The following is a 21887-nucleotide window of genomic DNA, read 5'->3' on the forward strand; positions in this document are numbered from 1 at the left end:
CCATAAGCCCCTTGGGCCGAGTCGACTCTGATAAGTGTTAGCCATCCCTTGGATGCTGCTGGTTCATAGAAGGGCTCAGTCCAGCTACCAAGGATCCCAGCGGGCTGCAGTCCAAAGTGCAACCGACTTTCTGGGTTTAAGTACCCACAGGCTGATCACCAAACTAATTAGCTTGATCAGTATGTAACCAACCAGTGAACAGTGTCACTTTTGCAGTCAGCTTAACCAATCAGTGAGCATTTCTGCTGAGTCATCCTGATTTGTAGGCACTTTCAAGAGTTACTTAGCCGGGTGTAGTCAACTCTGGTCAGTTTTTGTTTTTATGTTTGCCCTCCATTTGTGCTGTGCTAGCGCCCGGACAGCCCTTAGCAGGTCCTTCCAGCCCTTTTCCCAAGCTATATACTTTACTATTCTATCTTAAAGCACAAAACCCATTAACTATTCTTTTTATATTCTACGATTACATTCTTATTTCATTTCATTAATACATTATCTTATACTTACTGTGGCAAACAGCCAGCTCCTCCCTAGTGGGTCTCCCTAGTGGCTCCCCTTGTAGTGGGCCAGGGAGTCCCCAGGAACCCTGTCTCCCCTTGGAGGTACCTTGCTCCAGCTTCCTTCTGCTGGCTGGGGCCAGGGGTTTTCTCCTTCTGTAGCTGCAGAGAAACACTGTCTCCTGGCATAGGAGGGGAGGGGGGGTTTCTCCTCCAGCTGTTACCAACCTTCTGGCAGCTTTCTCCTCCTGTGCGTCTCCCCTTCCCTTTAGGGAAGGCAGGGTTTAAGTACACCTGGACTAGCCCTTCATTGGGTCCAGGTGTCTCTAATTGCCCTGCAATCATCTCTCCCCTGCTTGCAGGAAAAAGGGTTTTTGGCCTTCTAGGGCTCACACTCTGGCCCTGGTATGCCCTTTTGAGGCCCTCTGGCCTGACTTTATCGCATTATTTACAAACATAATAAAATCCTTATACCTACACCAATTCTATAATAGAAAATATAAGAAATCTTCTTTGCTCTCTCACTGCCCCATAATTTACACATCAGCCACACCCAATGATACACATTGAACACTTTCCTTCACTTGTAAATTATCACACTTCGATTCCAGGATGTTCCCAAACATTCTCTTACAAGCAAGGCCCCAATGTGTCATAAATGTTAAATCACAAAATGTTTAGGCAGGATGTTCCCCCCCATATGTTCACAAGCAGTCAGTTATCATAGTGGAGCCTGGGGTGTCATGAACCAATGATCAATGTGTCCGGAACATTCTTATCTATAATGCCTATGCCTAGTTTTGTTCTCTTCCCAGTGTGAGGATTTAACCCTTAAGCTCCAAATACGTATCCATGGTCAGGGCCTGCTTTGGTTCAGGCCTACATCACAGTGCTCACAGTGCTGGGGCCTACAGGAGCAGTGACTGGGGCAGGCAAGACAGAGGAGGGGGAGCAGTGACTGGGGCAGGACAGGGGGAGGGGGAGCCATGCTCTGTGGGATTAGTAATGATGGCATTTGTGTGGAATGAGATTACCACAATAGGGCTGCACCATGGATTTAGCACTGCGAGCATTTCAAGAATCCAGTGGGATTCACAGTAAAGGGAGCTAGAAACCCAGGATGACCCCCGAAATTATTTTACAAACATCAGTCACTATGACTAACGCTACAGGAAATACGTAGGCATAACTAGACTTTAATCACACACACACCTCGTTTCAAGAAATGATGCTATTGAAAATGAACCCCTTGGTTCTGCATGGGACAGCATTGATAACACACCCCTTCTTCCAGAAGAAGCATTTTGACAACACACCCTTTGTCACTAGCACTTTTCCTGAAAATAACACATCCCCTAGTGTCGGGGGGACGGTATTCATGATACACTTCTTGTTTCTGGGAGACACTATTGCTGACACACCCTTTGTTTCTGGAGGGGACGGTATTTATGACACACTTCTTGTTTCTGAAGGGGACGGTATTAAGACACTCCCGTTTCCAGGACAAGTGCAATCTGAACAACGCATTCCTTGGGCCGCATGCCGTTCACCACAGAACGACACGCACTTTGTTTCTGCGGGAAATGTGATCAGCAAGACATTGGACACATTTAAATCTAGGAGGAATCATATTGGTGCAGTACAAATTACTCCCTCTGCAAAGCAGACTGCTACTGAAGGGATTAAATTGCTTTCTCTTTCTGGAGAAGACTTTACATGGAATGAAAAGTAGTGTCTTTTGTTAACTATTACTGACTACACATAGGTCATTTCCTCTTTTAGAGAGGATACCAAGGTGCTATTGGAGTATTACTATCAAAATTTACTTCACAAGCAAGAGGATTCTGGTTGGGGCTGCAATCTAATTCATGTTTCAAATAACTGCGCCCTCACATCCATTTGAACCCTATGTGGAGAAAAGCACTCTCCAATTGATCACCGCCCCCTTCCTGGAACAGGGCAACGTATCAGACCTATTGGAGCACTAACTCTCTCACTATCCCTAACCCAAATTCATTCCAAAGGGGCAGGAAGAGGGAACAACATAGATTCCTACAGCTGTGTTTTGTCCTCTTCCCCCAACCCCCAAAGCCTTTGAAGGAACAGTTAGGAAGTCCCTCCAGAAGGAAGGACAATCACCCTGCTGCCTTCCTCCCCTGCCTGGTATGAGCATGTGTGAAAAACTATGTCCCCCCAAAAATTGGCTCCTTGAAATAAGAAATTTCAGTAATAGGATTCCCTACCTCCTTCCACCAACAATTGTTTCTACTCCATCAATGGACACCCCAGTATAAACAAGAAGTAGCCCTCCTCCCATAACCACATGTCCCTCCAGCCTTCACCCTTGAAGTGCCCTGGATTTCATCAACAGTAACCTATCTGAAGAACATAAAATGCCCCTGTCCCATCATTGGTGTACCCCATGGTAAACAAGCAATGCCCCAAATTCACTGTATATAGTCCCCTGCAGCAATAAGAAATGGCCCTTTTACTGGTCTATTCAAAATCTCCACATACAGGGGTCACTGCTGTTGGTATGTGGGCTAAGGACCACGTGACAGCGTATCATGCTTGTTGCTAACATCGGCCAACATTGATACGCCTTTCAGCAGGCCTCTGCAGCCTTGGCATGACTAAGCTAGGAGGGGCAGGGAGCCTGTTTATCAACCTTTGCCTGACCCTGTGCCGCTCCTTGATGCTCTGATGGACGTGCTGGGATTTGTGTTTCAGGAAATGACCAATAAGCTTATTTATGCATGCCCTCTCAGCCAGTGCCCCTCACTCCCAACCCGCAGCTCCCAGACCTCGGCCGGTGCCCCTCACTCCCGACCCGCAGCCTCCCTGCCTCGGCCAGTGCTCCCCACTTACAAACCGCAGCCAATGAAAACTCCCTGCCTGGGGCACTGTCAAGACCAGAAAGCCCTCAGCAAACCTAACGCTTACCTTATGGACAGCGATGGCTGCTCCATTTCCAGCTCGATGGGTCTTGCCTGGCATCAACTATGTTCATGCTCTCACTGCTCTGCGCTTTCCATCTCACCTCAGGGCTGGGCTCTAGTACCAAGGGGAAAGAAGTGGCGGGTCAAACAGGGAAAAACGAGAAAGCAGTCCTCGTAGTGTGCAGTGCCATACAGGCTCTTCTTCTCACTGCTCCCACAGCGCCCTGCTCTACCCTCAATCTCCTTCCCATTACGACATCATAGCTACACTTAGAAATGTCGTGTTGCCTCAACCCCCAAAAGAGTCACTCTGCACAGGTGAATATTGTCCCTTCCGCTGCTCTTAATCCCACAGAGCTCTGACTCACAGCCAGTGATGCCAACAAAAGAAAGCTCAGGACTGCTCATCTCTGATTAGATGGTGTCCCGTCTCCGCACCTGCACTTCTTCCACCTTCTCCTCCGGTAGGGCCTCCTCGACGATTCCCCTGCAAGCACAGCAAATAACCTTTTCTTAGAAACCAAGCACCAGCTAAAGAGAGGCAGCATTCTCGACTCAAACCTTATCAGACATTTATCTTAGCGGCCACTAAGGGTGATGCACAGAGTGCAGCTGTCCTGGAGCAGCAGTGACCCTGGGGGGACGGTCAGCATAATAAACTGGCCCTCATAATAGTCACTCTGCACAGGAGATTATTGTCCCTTCCGCTGCTCTTAGTCCCACCCAGCCCCGTTTCCACCCAGGATGTTCACGGCCTCTAAAGAAACCTGTAGGAGATACAGATGAGGAATACCGTGCAATGACCGCTGACTCACAGCCAACGATGTGGAAGGCAGAAACTGGAGGACTGCTCATCACTGCTTAGATGTACGTCCAGGCTTCGCAGGTCCCCTTCTTCCAGCTTCTCCTCCAGCTGGGTCTCCTGGACGATTCCTCTGCAAGCACAGCAAATAAGCCAAGCATGAGCCATCACTGCCAATAGCTCGACTGGTACATGAGATCCTGCCCTCCACTCTACGTCAGCCCCAATGGATGAAGAGATGGAGAAGGCGGATGGCTCTCTTGGCTGGTCACCCCACCTCCAACCCCGGAACACCAAGAACCCAAAATGATCCTCACTCCCGCCTACATCTTACAGGCTCTGGAGAACACGCCTCGGGGGACACAAACCTAACACACCCACCCTGTCCTATGAAGGGAGATAGTAAAAAGAGAGGCAAGGAAATAGAGAGAGTGTGCTGGCCAACACAATAGACAGGATGAGAGAGAGACCCCACAACCAGGAGGTGCAGAACCAGGCCCGGGTGGGGAGGCAGCTCCGGGGCAAGCACAGCCCTAGGGAAGCAGGAACCGTGGGGGGCAGGCCCCAGGAGCCACGGCCAGAGCAGGTCAGCCTGGGATGCTGTGCAGAGCCCTGGATCCTGCACCTGCCCTGAGCGGTGCAGCCTAGCAGGGAGAGACACGGGCCAGGGGCTATTCTTGGGCCCCCCCCTCACGTCCTCTGAAGCAGGCCAGTCAGTAGAGAGGAGGACTAGGGTGCCGTGACCAGGGGATCTCACCCAGTGATGTGGAAGTAAGAGAATTGGGGACTGAGCATCTCTGGTTACAGGCAGGTTGCTCTCCACGAAGTTACCATATTTCAGGACAACGCCATAGCACCTGTCAACTCCTTGAGAGGGCACAAAGGGCTCCCCCAAGCTTATCGTGCCCCAGTTAGATGGAAGGGCCTTTTCCCAGGGAAATCACCTCATGCTTGCTTAACATTCTTGCCATCAAGAGGTGTCTTTGCAGCCCTCTCTTAATTCTTACCTTAAGGAAATTTCCATTTGCTCTTACTGCACAGCTCACTGTCTGACTGCCATCCCCTGGGATGGGCTCAGGGCACTGTTCATTCTTTCTCTCTGCTACAGGTTCCTCAACCCATCTCTCATCTCCCCATTCTCATCAGGAGTTGAAAGTAAAATAAAACAAAGCAAGACTCAGCCCACCATGGGTAGCGTTGGGATGCTGGGAAGCAGACATACATCCTTGTGCACCACAGATGCAAGGCCTTTACCAGCTCCCCCTGCAAGGGCCCGCACGCAGGGATCTGCTCCCTAGAAGTGACCTCTCACATCTCTCACTGAGGGCTCTAGACACCCAAGTACACAATTTTGGGGAAGCAGACAGGCTCTAGATCACAGCCACTACTTTAGAGGCAACAGCAACAACAGGTCACTTCCCTCCTCCCACAGCAAGTCTATACCTAATGAAGGGCGGCAGGAGAAGAAAAAGCACTGAGTGTGCGTGTTGGCCAACATACAAAAGAAGAGACAGTGGAAGGAAGGGGGAAATAAACTCAGAGCCTGTGGACACTTTCGGGACCCAGCCCTCTATTGGGCAGAGGCATTACTATCTGTCCTGGGCATCAATGTCCCACCCCCCACCCCACGGGACGTTCTCTCCCCCTGCAGCCACAGTTAATCAGGAACCTTTTCCTAGAAACCCAGCCTGGATCAGGGTTAGTGGCCTCCAAAGCTCCCTCTTGTGACCTGGGGTGGGTCTGCAGAACCCTTCCTTGGTTTCCCTGTCTGCTCATGGCCCTTTAACAAGCCCTCACAAGCTGGGTAATTAAAGCATTCCCCTTCTGGGGTCCATTTTAATAAAACCTTCACTTCCCACCTCCCTTCAATAAAGGCTTCACCTCAGTTCCCAGCTGAGCACGCATCCTCAAGCCCCGAACGTCTGTCTTTCCTGCAGAATTAAAAAACACTCCTCTCCCCTGAAGCCAAGAGTCCCCAGCCCTCCTTCCCAGAACTGGGTTCAATTCACTCTCTCTCCTCCTAGCTGGAGCCCCCAGCTCTCCTTCTCAGAGTTGGGTTCTGTTCCTTCCTTCCCTGCAAGAGCCAGATTTGCCCCATGCAGCACACTGCTAGTTACTTCCTCTCTCCAGTTCCAGCTTCTCAGGCATCTGCCCCGCCTCAGACCCACCTAACTGACATAGACAACCACTCAGCCAAAGCATCCATTGGTAACTAACCAGCCAGCCAGTGTTGCAAAAACATTAACAAAAGCTGGTTTTCCCGCCACTTTGTTCTGTCTGTTTATTAAAAACTAAACAAAGAGTAAACATTCTTCACACCTCACAACTAAAAGTAAAACCGACCCTTTCCTTTTCATCTCTGAAAATAAAAAAGGAAGCATTTTGCCTCCAAAAAACCCCAAAACTTTAAAAGTTGTGATTACATTTTTGCATAATCACTCAAATTCAGTATAAATGTGTGTTTTAATTTCTTGTTCTTTCTTGTGTTTAGTCAATAAACTTTCACCTTCAAAATAGGTATCTTTAAGTAGCTGCCAACAAAAATTCAAAGGAAGTTAGGGTCTTTGTACCCCTCTGTATCACCGCTTTTGTGTTAAGCAGTTGCAATATGAACACCTTTAATCTGAGATCCCAGCATAAGAATACCAGCGAGAGCAGACCCTCGCTAGGACACTCTTGGGCTATAGCCAACTTGGTCCCTGGAGCCCACCTCCAGCCCCACCGCTTGGTGCTGGTCGCCTCCCAGCATGGACCTGTGTGTGAACCGTACTGCAGAAGGGAAGGGCAGTTTTGCTGAAGAAAGTCACCAGCACCTGCCTCTTCACCCAGCAACAAACTGGTACAGGCCCTAGGCGCGCACACATATCCCGGGGGTGCAGAGCAAGTGGCCCACGGCCCCACAAGACATGCCTGCCTGGGGGTCACCCCCACCGCGGGGAGACGGACGGACAGGAGGTGCCCATGCAGGGCACAGGTGCACTAGGGTGAGACACACGGAGCCCGGGCTCACAGCCCAGCCCAGCCCAGAGCAGGCGGTGCAGTGACCGAGCCGCCCATCCCCGCTGCCACAGGCGCCGCGCCCAGCGGGCCCCAGGCACCCGCCACTAGCTGGGACAGAGCCTGATGCAGCCGGGGGAGCCGGCCCCAGGCCAGGCGCTAACACGGACCAGGGCAGGGCCGGGCCGGACTGAGGTAAATCCGCCCCTGCGCTGCGCCGGGCCGGGGTAAATCCGCAGGGCAGGGACTGGGAGCACGTGCGCCAGCCGCGGAGACGAGAGCGGGGCTGGAGGCCCCGGCCAGCAACGGCCGCTTAGCGCTGGCCTCACGAGAACTGGCGGGGTGGTGGGAAACTGCGTCTCCCATAGTGCCTCGGGCCCCGCACTGGCTGATGGGAGATGAAGGCCGAGAGAGATACTACCTCTCCCATAGTGCCTCGGGCCCCGCACTGGCTGATGGGAGATGAAGGCCGAGAGAGAGATACTACATCTCCCATAGTGCCTCGGGCCCCGCACTAGTTCAGTTAAATTACCCACAATTCCGCCTTCCTCCGGCTGCTGCCCGGACTCCGCTCAGCCCCGGCTCCCCGCAGCGGCCTGTGCCCAGCAGCCGCTCCGGCTGCCCGCTGTTTGTAACTGCTCCACAGCCGCCATGGTGCGCGGCGGACAGACGTGCACACGCCCCAGGGACTGGCCGGCGATGTTGCCAGCCTGCCCCGCCCCGCCCCGCCGCACCCCTCCCTCTGGTTTGTTACTCGCCTGGCCTCAGGCGCAACTCGGAGCCGACCTGACGGCTGCGACCCGCCCACTCTGAGCGGTGCCAGCACCGGCTGCTCGTGCTGTCTGCTCCGCCCTGGCTGCCTGTCGCCTTTCACCTCCCCAGACAGCCCCGGCGCGTTTCTGCCAGGCAGTGACTTACTCGGGGCCCGGGCATTGTTCCGACTCCTCACGGATTTTCTCTGAACCTGTTCAGTCCGGACTCGTGCTCCCGGCCTGCCTGCGCTCTCACTCACAGTCCGACACCCTGGCTTTCCTCTGCTGGAACTGTAACTAGAGATTGTGACAGGCGGATCTCACAGACTGGGGCTCTGGCCTGTTTACTGGAAGGAAGTCTGTCACCTGGGAAATACTCCACCAGGAAAAAAGCACAAAGATCGAGGCTTTGGTTTACGGGGATGTTCAGAAATAGCCCCACCTTTGCTCTGGCACTGATGCAGCTACACGTGGACTAAACCAGTGGCATGAGAATTGCTAACAATTCTGTGTAGAGAAGGCTTCAGTCCTCACCAGCAAGAGTTGGGGAGACTGGGAAAATACTAGCACCTCTGGGATGGGAAAAGGGAGGGCCCTGTGCTGCTGCAATTACTGTGACAGCTCTTACGTCTCTCTTCCTGACACAGCCAGTAATTCAGAAGAGCAGCTTGCTTGCTCTGCTGGCTGGAAGCGATTGCTAAGGTGGAAGACTATGTGGAAGAGTGCTCAAGAGCTGACTGTGTGTGAAAGGAGGGAAGCTGGTTAAGGGGAATTAAACTTAAATTGTGTGCGGAAAGGGAAATAAAGCATCGTAAGAAAGCAAAAGGAAAGGATTTGACCCTTCTTCCCCTACTCTCATTACTGATGTTCACGAAGGACTAGTGTGTTTTTAGTGAGGAACAAGAACTGACCCTGGGGAAGCCACTTGTGAAGGGAGGGACACTGTTCACGCAGGAAGACGAGTTCTCCTAAAATAAAACCACACTCATTCCGGCTATCATTTAATTTATTTGTGAGAAATTTAGGTTTATGATGCAAAAAGGATGAGGGTCTGAATTATTTGGAAGTTGGAGGGGGCTAATTCCTGGGAAAACTATCACTTTAATGAAGGATAGTAAATAGCATGGCTGGAACCTAGGACAGGCAGAACTTAAAAATTGTTTTTGACTATAAAGCAGAGTCAAGGAGACCTATATCACCAGTGATGGGGTAAGACAGCCATGAAGATGCACTTCGGAAGGGATTTGAGCTTCAGGACACTCCAGAATGTCAATGCAGTAATGGCCAGAAAGACAAGGTTTGGGAAGGAACTAAGATAAATTCCAGATATGTCTGTTATAGACCATTTCTTTTAGCATTTATATAACTTTGTGATCAAAGCCTTGTACAAATATTAACTTTTAATGAATCCTTATTACACTATTTTGAAGAGGTAAGTCTTAAGTCCATTTTAATAATGAGGAAACGGACAAAAAGTTTAAGTAACATGTCCACAGCCACAGAGAAAGTGCGTGGTAGAGCTAGGATTTTAACTCAGGAATTCTTGACTCTCAGCCCTGCACTCATCATGCATCTCTTTGACAGTCAAGTTGCAATGGGACTTAAGAAAAATGATTTATGGCCTACATGAAATGCATTAATGGTGTAATAAGCAGATCATATGGACAGTGTTGATGGGAAATATACAATGATAAAAACAGTATGTACCTTATTTTTTGTCTAACTTTCAAATATGAGGACAGAGCAGTTTAAGGTACACATGTAGGCTCTCCACTTCCAGTGTCCTGGGTGATGATTCAACACGACATTTGAATGGCAAAGCTCTCAGTGAGGAAGACTCCTTTTCTGGTTGGGGATATTGGAGGCATGTCAAATTCTGCATGGAATCAGCTGGAGATCTGTACTCCAGTTCCAATTAGTCAAGTTAAGGCAATGTGATACGCATGACAGTAAAAATACCAAATTTTGTGAAGACAAATATTCTGTAATTTTACTACTAGTATAAAAACCCCTAACTTCCGTCAGGATCAAAGCAGATCTATAACCTAGTTTTCTGAATGAACACTAGCTTCGAACACTTTTGTTCCCCTGTAGGAAGCAAGAAAGGTTTTCCAGCAGATATTTGACTCAAGCAGGGGTTATTTTGGCAGCTGCCTTGATCCTAGTGATAGTTGCAACTGGATGCCAGAGCTAACCAGACAGTTTTTTCTATATTCCCACCATCCCAGGGATAAATGTTTAGTAACTGGCAAACTAGGCAACATGAAACACTCTCTCTTGGAGCACAATTAGCTGTGAAAAACAGATCTTAGAACAAACCATTTTGCAAAGGGACTATGGAGGGCAGGAAATGCAGGTGATTAGCAGTGTCTGCCTTTGATACAAACATCCTGCTCCTCTACCGTCCCTTTGAACTAACTTTGATATGCAATAATTAGGAGTGGCTCAGCCCCCGAGGAGAGGCTGCTGCCGCCCTACCTCCTTGTGCATTCTATTGAATCCTTGTTTTGAACTATTAATCAAACGGCTTTGAAGAGATTTGTTGACGTTTGTGTGGGCTGAACAGGAAGGAAATGAGGGGAGAGGAGGAGGAGATGGAAAGGAGGGCAAACTTGGCTATACAAGCACTACGAAGGACAGAGCTCCTCTCCACAGATTCTCCTCTTAGTTTAGAGATGCAAATTGTAAGAAAAGGAGTTTTCTTCAAGAATTTTTCTTTTAAGAGATTCACAAATATCCCATATTTGCTAAATCTGTATTGCTTGTTTTGAAGCTTCAGCACATTTTAGACAACAGCGGTAAGCGCTGTAGAACTCCCAGGGTGAATCACAGATCAGCATGCCTGAACAATGGTGGCAGTCTTGCTGCTGGGGCTCAGCTGTGTCTGTTCCCCATTGGTAGCCCTGGTCCTAGACTACAACACCATCAAGAGTTCAGCTGAAGTGCAGGGCACCAGAAAGGTGAGAACTTGGGAGCTCAGTTAAGGGTCTGAATGGAATTTCCACGGGTTACATGATCTCAGAATATTAGTAATATTTTGCAAAAATCTCATGATTGATTTCAGTTTTTAAATAGAAGCGTTGCAACTGCTTGGAGTAGTGTTAGAATTGTTAGAGGAAACAAAAAATACTTATATTCCTGACCCTAATAGACCCAGTTATGTGATAATTCGAGATGGATCATCCATCCCAGCAGACAGGATTCTAATATTGTCAGAGCTGTTGTGTATTTCTAAACTGGAAAAATGTGTCCCTTTGGGAGAAGGGGAATGACATGAAGAAATCACCCTCTGAAAATACAAATGAGGAGCAAGTGGTGGTCTGTCAGCAGGGATCAGCTCTTCAGCAGAGCACTATGCTCTAATGCACTGAGTGCAGGACTGGGTGAACAAAGGATGCTAGAGTTCTAATTCTGATTTGGAAAGTGATTTGCTGTGTAGCATTAGACTAGTTACACTAATGCCATGAACAGCAAACACAAACAAACCCTCTTTAATTATTGGTTGGTTGAAAATGAACTGCTTTAAAAAACACGTCAGTTTTGTTCACAAGATGTTACTGTGACTTGCTGAAGATCACAACTGTACTGGTCCCAATACAGGTACAGAGAGGTGCAGCCCTTGTCCTTGAGAGCTGACAATCAAACCGGAGATCATAAACCAGACCCAAGACAAATTATTCCAAAAATAACATGTTGGACTGATCAGTGAAGGAGACAGTAGTTTTTCTAGTGTGAGCAATGTATATTCTATTCTAAATACTGCTGATTTATACAGCATTTTCCCCCCTGAGGAAAGTAATTTTTTTCTTTGTAGAGTTCACAGTGCATGATGGACCAGGACTGTAATGCTAGCAAATTCTGCCTCAAGCCTGAAGATGAAGTGCCCTTCAGTGCTACTTATCGTGGCTTACGAGGAAGATGCCAGTGTGATGCTATGTGCTGCCCAGGGACTGTCTGCCTAAATGGTAAGATAACATGATCTGGTGTCTGTAATATTTAAAGACTGGTAGAGATTAGAAAGAGTCCATATAGATTATAAATACATAAATGGTCAGTGCCTGTTTTAAAAATTCTTTTTTTCCCCCCTGACCTTCTGCTAATGTTGAGGCAATTGAGCTCTCCAGCATTTCTTTAAAACAAGCAATTATCTTTACCGTAAGGCATCTGTAAATTAACACAAATATTAAAAGTCCTATACATGCAGCTGAACACATTTAGACTAGGGAAGTTGATAGTAATGAGTTCAAACTGGTGGTTAGGAACTGCACACAATTCATAAAGGAAGCTAAAGGTATTAATGAAAAAAAAATCTATTGCCATTAGAGTTAAGGACAATCAGAAGAAATTCTTTAAATATATCAGGTACAAACTAAATCTGAAAATTGCATAGGTCTGAAATTAGATAATGATGGTTCAACAAGGACAAGTGCAGAGTCCTGCACCTAGGACGGAAGAATCCCATGCACAGCTGCAGACTGGGGACCGACGAGCTAGGCAGCAGTTCTGCAGAAAAGGACCTGGGGGTAACAGTGGATAAAAAGCTGGATATGAGTCAGCAGTGTGCCCTGGTTGCCAAGGCTAATAGCATATTGGGCTGCATTAGTAGGAGCATTGCCAGCAGATCGTGGGAAGTGATCATTCCCCTCTATTCGGCATTGGTGAGGCCGCATTTGGAGTATTGTGTCCAGTTTTGGTCCCCCCACTACAAAAAGGATGTGGAGAAGTTGGAGAGAGTCCAGCGGAGGGCAACAAAAATTATTAGGGGGCTGGAGCGCAAGACTTATGAGGAGAGGCTGAGGGAACTAGGCTTGTTTAGTCTACAGAAGAGAAGAATGAGGGGGGATTTGATAGCGGCCTTTAACTACCTGAAAGGGGGTTCCAGGGAGGATGGGGCTAGGCTGTTCTCAGTGGTGGCAGATGACAGAACTAGGAGCAACGGTCTCAAGTTGCAGCGGGGGAGGTCTAGGTTGGATATTAGGAAAAAGCTTTTCACTAGGAGGGTGGTGAAGCACTGGAATGGGTTACCTAGAGAGGTGGTAAAATCTCTATCTTTAGAGGTTTTTAAGCTGCGGCTTGACAAAACCCTCGCTGAGATTATTTAGCTGAGGTTAATTCTGCTCTCAGCAGGGGGTTGGACTAGATGACCTCCTGAGGTCCCTTCCAACTCTATGATTCTAAGTTACCAATTATTATGTAGAAAAAGGCAAAAATATTCAATAATAATCCTGGAGAGTAGTACAATGATGTATTAATATCTTAAGTGAGGAAATGACATGTTAACATCTTCCCTATTCCATCAGTAAGTAGGAACAGCAACTATTAAATATTTTTTAAATTGTCAGGACTGGATAACCTGCATCCAAGATTATTAGAGGATCATCAGAGTTCTCTGAACTATTAATATTTAACAAATCTTGGAATACTGGAAAGTTCCAGAGAACTGGAAAATAAGTTAGTGTGTCAATGTTCAGAAAGGGTAACTGGGATGATCCAGAATAACCATAGACCAGTCAGCTTGACACTGATCCCAGACAAAGTCATGGAAAGGATATGGGAGGCAATCAGTAAAGAATTAAAGGATAGCAGAATAACTGGTGATGCTCAAGATGGTTTTATGGAAAACAGATCTTACAAACGATAAAGTGGGTCTGAAATGACCAGGTTCGTTGATAAAGATAGCTGTATTGACATGAGATACTTCCACTTCTGTAACGTTTGTCTTTATCTCATGTGACATTCTGATTAAAAGAAAGCACTATACAAAAATCAATACAGTCCATATTAAATAGATTAGAAACTGGATTAACTGACAAAACTAGAGGGGGAATCATCCTTCTGTGTGGAATGTTTCTAGTGAAGTCACACAGGGATCTGTTCTCAGCCCAGTGGTATTCAGTATTTGTATCCATGATCTGGAAAGAAATGTAATATCAAGGGTAAAGTTTGCAGATGACATAAAAATTGATGGCGTGATAAACGATGGGAATGGGTGAGTTATATAGACTGACCATGAATCACTTGGTAGGGTGGGCTCATTTGAACAATGTGTGTTTTAACACATCCAAATGCAAGGTCCAAACATGTAGGAACAAAGAATGTATGTCACACTTATAAGACGGGAGCCAGTTTTCTGGAAGGTAGTGATACTGAAAAAGATTTGGGAGGAATGGGAGATGCCTTGATCATCGTCTACAACTACCTATATAGGAAAGACTTTGGATAGTGGAGCCTCACCCTCACCCCTCACCCGGCCCCGGCCCCCTGGCCCTGGCTCCGACCCCTCATCTGACCCGACCCACCCAACCCCCACCCCTACCCTTCACCCTGACCCTCACCCTAAACCCCTCATCCTCACCGCCACCCTAGCCCCCCACCCTAAACCCCCAGCCCTACCCCTAAACCCTAATCCTTAACCCTACCCTTCACCCTCACTCTAAATCCTGACCCTAACCCTCTAACCCTAACCTAACCTAACCTAGACCCTCACCCTAACCCAACCCTCACCCTACCCCTCACCCTATAATACTAGAGCTGACATCCAACTTTGGGGAAGGCCCATCTCTAGTAATTATGCCAACAAAGAGAATGTGAGACTTTTATTCTCAGTGGCAGTTCTAGCTGCACATGGACTGCAATTCATTTCACTAGAGGGAGCTATTGCCATTTCATTGCAGTGAGTTAGCAGCTACTTCACCACAACCACAGAGCCAGAGCATAAAGAATATGACTTGGTCATGACAGTAACCTTCAATCAATGTTCCCTAAGTCTAGAGCTTTCCATTTTGTAGACAAGGACCCTTACAAATCTGAGAGGGAGAAACAGGCAGAAAGATGATGATAATTTTCTAAGGAAGTGGCAGTGACTTTGAATGCTAGAGAGCAGAATCATATCCACAATATCTAGAACCATCTCCCACTATATATACCTGGGGGTTACCAGGGAAGGGAAGGCTTGGGCAGGGCAGGGCAGGGTTCTCATGAAGGAGAAAGCTGATGAAAGCAGAGAGAACGGGGTAGGTGAAAATGGGTGGGTGAGGGATGATTGTCAAACCAGGAGGGAGGAAAGTAGGAGCAGGAGACCATCAGAGAACTGCAACTGGAGAGCGAGCCAGTAAGGGGAAGGTTGGGGACTGGAACACAGGAGAGGAAAGGGGGAGGCCAGGAGGAAGGCAGCAGTGAGGACTGGGGTCTGGCAACTCCAGAGAGAATGGTGGCAGAGAGGCGGAATGAAGAGGAAGAAACTGACAGTGGTTGGGGGCAGTAGGAAGGAAGGGGGAATTGGCAGCAACAAGAAAGGAGGGATTGTATATGGAGGTGGAGACAGAAGCAGCAAAGTCTCCTACTGTACAAAGCCTGCGTACTAAAGAGCTGTTGCAGCGCTGCCTCTAGTGAAGTGCCCAGGCAGCCACCCTGTACTTGAAGGAACATTAATACAAACATGCAGCTTTTAGGAGGTTATTGTGTTTCCCCAAATTCTGCAGGTCAGGTTTGTTCATGTTTATGCTGATAAACAGGAAATCAGCCCTGAAAATCTGTCAGAAAAGCCATTCAGTCTTTCTGACGCCTTCCCCATCATGTTTACTTTTTCAGGCTGTCCCATGACCTTTTCTTTATTTCATGCGCTGGTTTCTCAAAAAACAGAAATATTGTGTTTGAATTCACTAGGTGGCAACAGTGAGCAAGTAACTAGCTCTGCAGTTTTCAATCAGAACATCTGGTTCTTTTCTTTCCAAACAAAGGCAAGTGCTGGTTGATCAAATGACCACGCTCCAAAACACTAAATAAAATGTGTTCCCTGCAGATGTATATATATTGTCTCAGTTGGCCATTGCTCATACTGACTGACTTTCACCATGTTTGTCTGGCTTCACTCAGAGCCACCTTTGGTCTGTTTTGATGTGGTACTGAGGCTACCAACTTCGAAGTCTTGAAGCTGTAGCCTTCTTTGCTGCCTGGGAGTAGAGCAATTACTTTCCAATCAAGCAGCTCATGAAAAGAGGAAAAAATCATTCACTTTCTTGGAGCATAAATCTATTACATGTGTTGAAAAGTTTCCACTTTACTGAACATGTGTTTCAAAGGAAGAAATGGGCTTCCTCTTTTCTTACTGTCCTGGGGTAGTGGCAGCTTTAAAACATTATTAACTGAGATTACAAAGGGACACAGTTATTAAGGGATAAAATGTGGATTTTTTATTTTTACTTAAAATACGCATTTCTCTCCTGCTCAGTTGAGAAATTTGTAAACTTCTAGATGAAGCAATATATTAAAAGAAACGGTGAGACACCTTATCTGCTAGTATAAAAAGGTTAAGTTATCAAAGTTACTCCATCTGTTTGTGCTTTCATTTCACACCACTGTAAATCAGCCACTGAATTCTATAGAGCTAACAGTGCAAAACTCATTCAAGGGTACGTCTGTATAGCAAATTAAATAGAAGCCTCGGTACAAGCCCACAGGAGACCTTGGGGACCTACTTGGGTTGCTGGCCCACCCTGAAGTCCAGGCTACCGCATCTTCACTACTGTTTTTACCCATGCTAGTTAGATTAATGCTAGCATGGGTATGCCTACCTCCGCTACAATCACACCTTCATTTGCTATGCAGACATATGCTAAGGAAAATCAAACAAGTGGACAATCTAGTGGACAGGGCATTCGTTGAGGATTCAAGAAAGCAGAATTTAATTCCTAGCTCAGTCACAGAATTCCTTTGTGACCTTTGGTTAAATCACCTAAAATATCCTGTACCTCAGGTCCCCATCTCACAGAGTTCCCTATTCAGACAGGTAAGGATAATATCCATTAATGGTTTTGAGGCACTTATACATAGTGGTGATGACAGCTATATAAGTACACAGATCAAACTGTAAACTAGTGTGACTGATTCTATCATGCTTTCATCTAAATAAATGAGAGAAGAACAGGACTCAGACTCTGATTTGCCTACACTTCTATAGTTTCATTGAGATAAATTATTCTCCACTTCCAGAGAATTCTCCAACTGTCTAGAGTGCAAGGTCTGGTAAATTTTATGTGCATTCAATTTAAGAGGTGGCTGCAATTTCAGTAGAGTAGATGTTCTGTTATTCTGTTCTGTAATGGGCTTTATTCCCAGATCTGTCAGGGGCCTGCTATGTGACCCTGGGTTTCGTTTCTCTCTGCCTCTATTTCCTCCACTTGTAAAATGGACAAAATCAGTGCTTAGCTTGTGCTAGGGCTGAGTCCTGGCACCTTTAGGCACGGCAGTTCATAGCCCTGGCACTTCTGGGTTTGTGCATCAGTTATGAATGTAAAAAAGTACTTGAGTCCCAGCACCTCTTTCATTACAAATTAAGCACTGGGCAAAATTATACCTTCATTGTAGAATGCTTTGAGATGCGCAGATGAAGAGTGCTGCATGGGCCCAATCCCAGTAGTTACTAAAATCAGTGGAAAGACTCAAGAGTTTATGTTAATAATATGGTGTAATATGTTTAACAAAGGAAAGAAGAACAGAAACTACTTATACATGCAGTATGACTGAGTAACTTTAACTAGCACTTTAACTATCAGAAACTCCTGACTTGGAGAGCTCCATCTCAGTTCTTAACAAGGCATTAATTACCAATTAAATACCTCTTAAGCTTGTTACTGTTACAAGCTTGATGGCTTTGCCTGTGGAACTTGCAAGTCTTTTGATCCAAGGAGTGCAACCTTAACATGCAGATATTTCATTTGCCTACCACATTGGGGTCCTGATCTCTCATGCAACTTCTAGCTACTACTGAAATACAAATAAAAAAATTGCAACGCAACTTAGGCTGTATTTAATGTAAAGCAATGAGTAAAATTGCTTTTTTAAAAATTGTGATTTGCTTCTTTCCAATATTATTTGGGTTTATGCAGTCTGTGATATATAGCTGTCTGTCATTTTTCATTCTGCTATTCAAGGCCCATCTAACTATTTTTGTATTTTTCTTGAAAATTCTCTTAAAAGTAGAATTCTTTCATAAAAAATTAGACTTATAAATTAATTAATTAGCATCAAAATACCTAAAGTACAACCCCAGGTTCAGGTAACTAGTATTCACAAAGCATAGTATATGAGATGAGTTTCTGCTCTTTGCATGTTATACTAACATTGCAAATATATTACATCTAATACAAAAATCATAAGTATAATACAGAAGTCTGTGTTTCAGTCATATCAGTATAGGCACTGACCCCTGCACACATGTGAAACCGGTGGCAAGGGTCTGCTCATATAGATCTGATTGCAGGATTGGGACCTATATGTATGCATATACATGATCACGCACATATAAGCCCTAAATTAGAACTGCTGGGAGCAGGTGCAATTCCCCTTAAATCAGTGCAGCTGCACCTGCTTACAGAAGCTCTGGATTTGGCTCAGAGCCTATAAAACAATTTGGCTGGGGTCCTGTTTCATCCGGGTGAAAGAGTGCTATCTAAATGTGAGAGATTGTTGTTGTTATTAAACCTTATCCCTTCAGCTATCTCTTCATCCATCACAGGGTATTTTGGTGCAAGGAGAGAAGATGATCATTAAACTTCAATGGTGATACTAACTTAAGTTATAAATATTTTCAGTAGATGAAGAACTCGTCAGGCCGGTGCTGCCAATAAGATATTAAAAACAAAAAAGTGTTCTCTATTTCTTTGCAAAGCCATTTTTCTCTTCAGATGAGCCATTTCATAATGTCAGTAAGATGCTTAATAGTGATACTTCAGGACACCGGCAGGTGGAAGGTGTTCATACTTTACTCTCATGACTCACAATACATATACACACACACTCCACTGCCATAATTATAGTGCATGTGTATCTTGTTTGAAAGTTTGTCAGCAAGACTGATGAAAAGCCCGCTGAGGAAAAGGGATTCTTTCCATTTACCTCAATGGGCTTTGGATCAGGTCCTCATTGCTTAAATTAAACAAAAATGTTTGTTTAATAAAAATATGGGACTTTCTTCAAAGTACTTTTTTGTAGTTATGATTATACTCTGCAACTACTGCAAATAGCAAGTTCCAGTCCAAAGCACTTTAATTCAGCATTACCACATCCTGATGAGGTTGGCAAGTATTGTACTATTGCCATTTTACAAACAAGCAAAGTGAGATAGAGGTTTAGGGGCCTATTTGTGCTTTTGTTTTACTACTCTAAATTGAGTAATTTCACTGAAGTTAAAATCCAGATTTACACCACTGTAACTGAAAGCTGTATCTGACTTCATTTTAGAACTATGAACCAATCCCAGAGAACTCCTATTTCTTTATAAATGCAGGCAACTTACCCCGCATTCCAGAAGTTATAAAAAGAAAAAAAAGAGAATTTTAGTTTATAAATGAACTCAGGAAACCAATATAATTGAATTTAGAGATAATGTAGGGCATCTCATTAGAGAAATATTGCTAGCTTCTCTGCCTTGGCATTTATAGAGATCCTAATGTAATTAATAATTAGTATAGAATTAATTATTTCATGTAATTATTTGTACATTTGTGGTAATATAATTAATGTGATTTTTAAAATGTAGATGTTTTATTAACAACAGAACAAATCTTGATTGCTTTTTTCAGGGCCACTACATTTTAGCAGAACAACAAGGAGCAGATTGATGGAACAATATAGGTCTCGATTCTTACTCAGCCTTTACTCAGGAACATTTCTGATGGATGTTAATTGCAATTTAGCTTGTGATACAGAAGTTTAAAAATTTTAGGTAAGGTATTCTGGATATGGAATAATAATAAATAATCAGTGGTTACCGGTCAATAGTAAATTAAATTACCATATAAAACCAAAACATGGTAATTCTAATTTAACTGCTGATGGGCTAAATTCTCTGCTGTCACAACTTCCTTGAGGTCAGTGAAGTTATACCTGCAGAGAAGACCGCTCTTTACATCCAATCATCCATTTCCTTATCTTCTGTCATCAGTTCCTTTCTAATATTATAGTGGTTCCTTTCTAATGTTATAGGTTGGGACTAGTTCTCTAATGCCCCAGGCTGCTCTTCCTAACTTGTCCTTTATTATGAATATACATGAACCCTGCTTTGTTGTTAGTTGAAATATTCTCTGCAACTCAGTGTTTTAGTATTCATCTTTGCTGCTCTATTTATCTTAGCAACTTGCCCTTTTTCTTTGCAAAAAACAGATCTCGCTAATCCATCACATGACTGGATTGTTTATATTTTTTGAAAAGCCCTCTCTGTCTACTGCTTATATGGAGCTTGATCCTGCAAAGGGCAGAAAGCCATATTCAATGAGTCACAGGTGGAGGTTGGGGATGAAAGTGCTTCACTTAGGATGATTCTGCTCACGCTGCTGGAAGGCCAATGGTGATTCAATGATTCCTACAGAAATATCGCTTATACACATGGGGCCTACTAAGTACCTCACTTCCATAGCATGGCTGAGGCCTCAGCACCATTACTGCAGCCATACACAGTCTCTTGCTCCCCTTACGCTCCTTTTTGGGGGATATTATAGAGGCATAAAAGCAGGCTCACCCTATTGAACATGGGATGTTTTTCAGAACATCCTACTATTGCAGTCCGCTGAGCATATATGTGTATCAAGAGATGCTCATCCCTCCTCTGCATTCCACTCTGAACCATATGCTGGCCCACAGAAGCCACTCCTTTCTTTTAACCACAATGAGTTTCTTTCAGCTACAGCCTCCCCAGTGCTTTCCGTAGCTATAGGAAAGTGCCTAATCAGTAGGTATTTGACATGTGAGAGAATGGCCCTGGCCAAGAGCACACTATTAAGGAAATCACTAGAGAGTGCCATGCTTGAACCTCCTGCTGCTCTTGAGTCCCGAGCTGCCCCACCCCCATACGTATCTTATCCGCAAAACAGACATTCTGTTCCGTCAAGTCAATACGATGTTTCTTTCCCCTTTTGGTTTGACTCTGATTCTAGTTTTACCAGACAGACCAGAATGGTTCATTGCTAAATTTTCTACTTTGCATTTTTAAGATATTTTCCCCCAATATTAATTCTTAATTACTCAACAGATCAACACACTTCCAAAAAGCCACTCCCAATTTGTGGGTTAATAAGTTTTTAGTGGAGATGCCTCCAGAACAGAGCTGGGAATTTCTCTAGCCTCCTTCGGTAAATATAAACATTAAGGAACAGATTATTTCTCTCAGTCATATTGGAACAGCTCTTCTGACTTCAAAAACAAACAAAAAAAAAAGTGGCTCCATTTCATTTATTTCTTTTTTTCCAATTTAAAGAGTATTTTAGGTTAGAATAGCACTCGGAGTACCTGGGGTCGAATAGCATAGGTTTCCATCACCTTTCTCCCTCCCTGCCCAATCCCCCCCAGGGAAGCCAGGACTCAATTTAGACTCTCAGCTCTCTTCTAAGTGACTCCCCCTTCTAGGCGCACCCAAGGGGCCATTACAGTTATGGGGATTACTTCCTTCCAACTCCATACCCCACCACACCCCCATACTCTGAGGGGAGAGAGGGAGGGAGCAGAGGCGCAGGAGAGAGGGGCATAACTTGCTATACCAGCTTTACACCACTTAGGGACCCAGCTGCCACCATACAGTGTCAGAGAGGCACAAAGAGGATTTAGCAGGGCCAATGATCTAGCCCATTATTTTTTTGAAAAAAATGAGAAACAGAGTGAGAAAATAATATATAGGGAGGGATATCTCTAAAAGGAGAGTGAGTCCATTACCTAATATTAAAACTGTAGCACAAAACAATAGATATTGGCAAATTCAAACATAGGAATTGCAAGACTGGATCAGACCCAAGGTCCATCTGTTCCAGTACCTTGTCTCCAACAGTGCCCAGCATTAGATGTTTCAGAGGAACAAGATGTTCCCAGATTAGATGTTTCAGGTACAGAATAACCTGTCTCCAGAGAGAGTTTC

General features: G+C 45.3%; 1 long non-coding RNA gene across 1 annotated transcript; it reads left to right on the forward strand.

Annotated features, from left to right (window-relative positions):
• Positions 1-7798: 7798 nt before the first annotated feature.
• On the forward strand, positions 7799-20026 carry LOC137141876 (uncharacterized). Its single transcript, XR_010916755.1, has 3 exons — positions 7799-9281; positions 11799-11949; positions 19567-20026. It is a non-coding gene; the product is annotated as an uncharacterized lncRNA (long non-coding RNA).
• The last annotated feature ends 1861 nt before the right edge of the window (positions 20027-21887 follow it).

Source organism: Emydura macquarii, unplaced genomic scaffold, assembly GCF_026122565.2.
Source record: "Emydura macquarii macquarii isolate MOO-44397 ecotype Brisbane River unplaced genomic scaffold, CSIRO-AGI_Emac_v2 contig_3122, whole genome shotgun sequence".
NCBI classification, from domain to species: domain Eukaryota; kingdom Metazoa; phylum Chordata; order Testudines; family Chelidae; genus Emydura; species Emydura macquarii.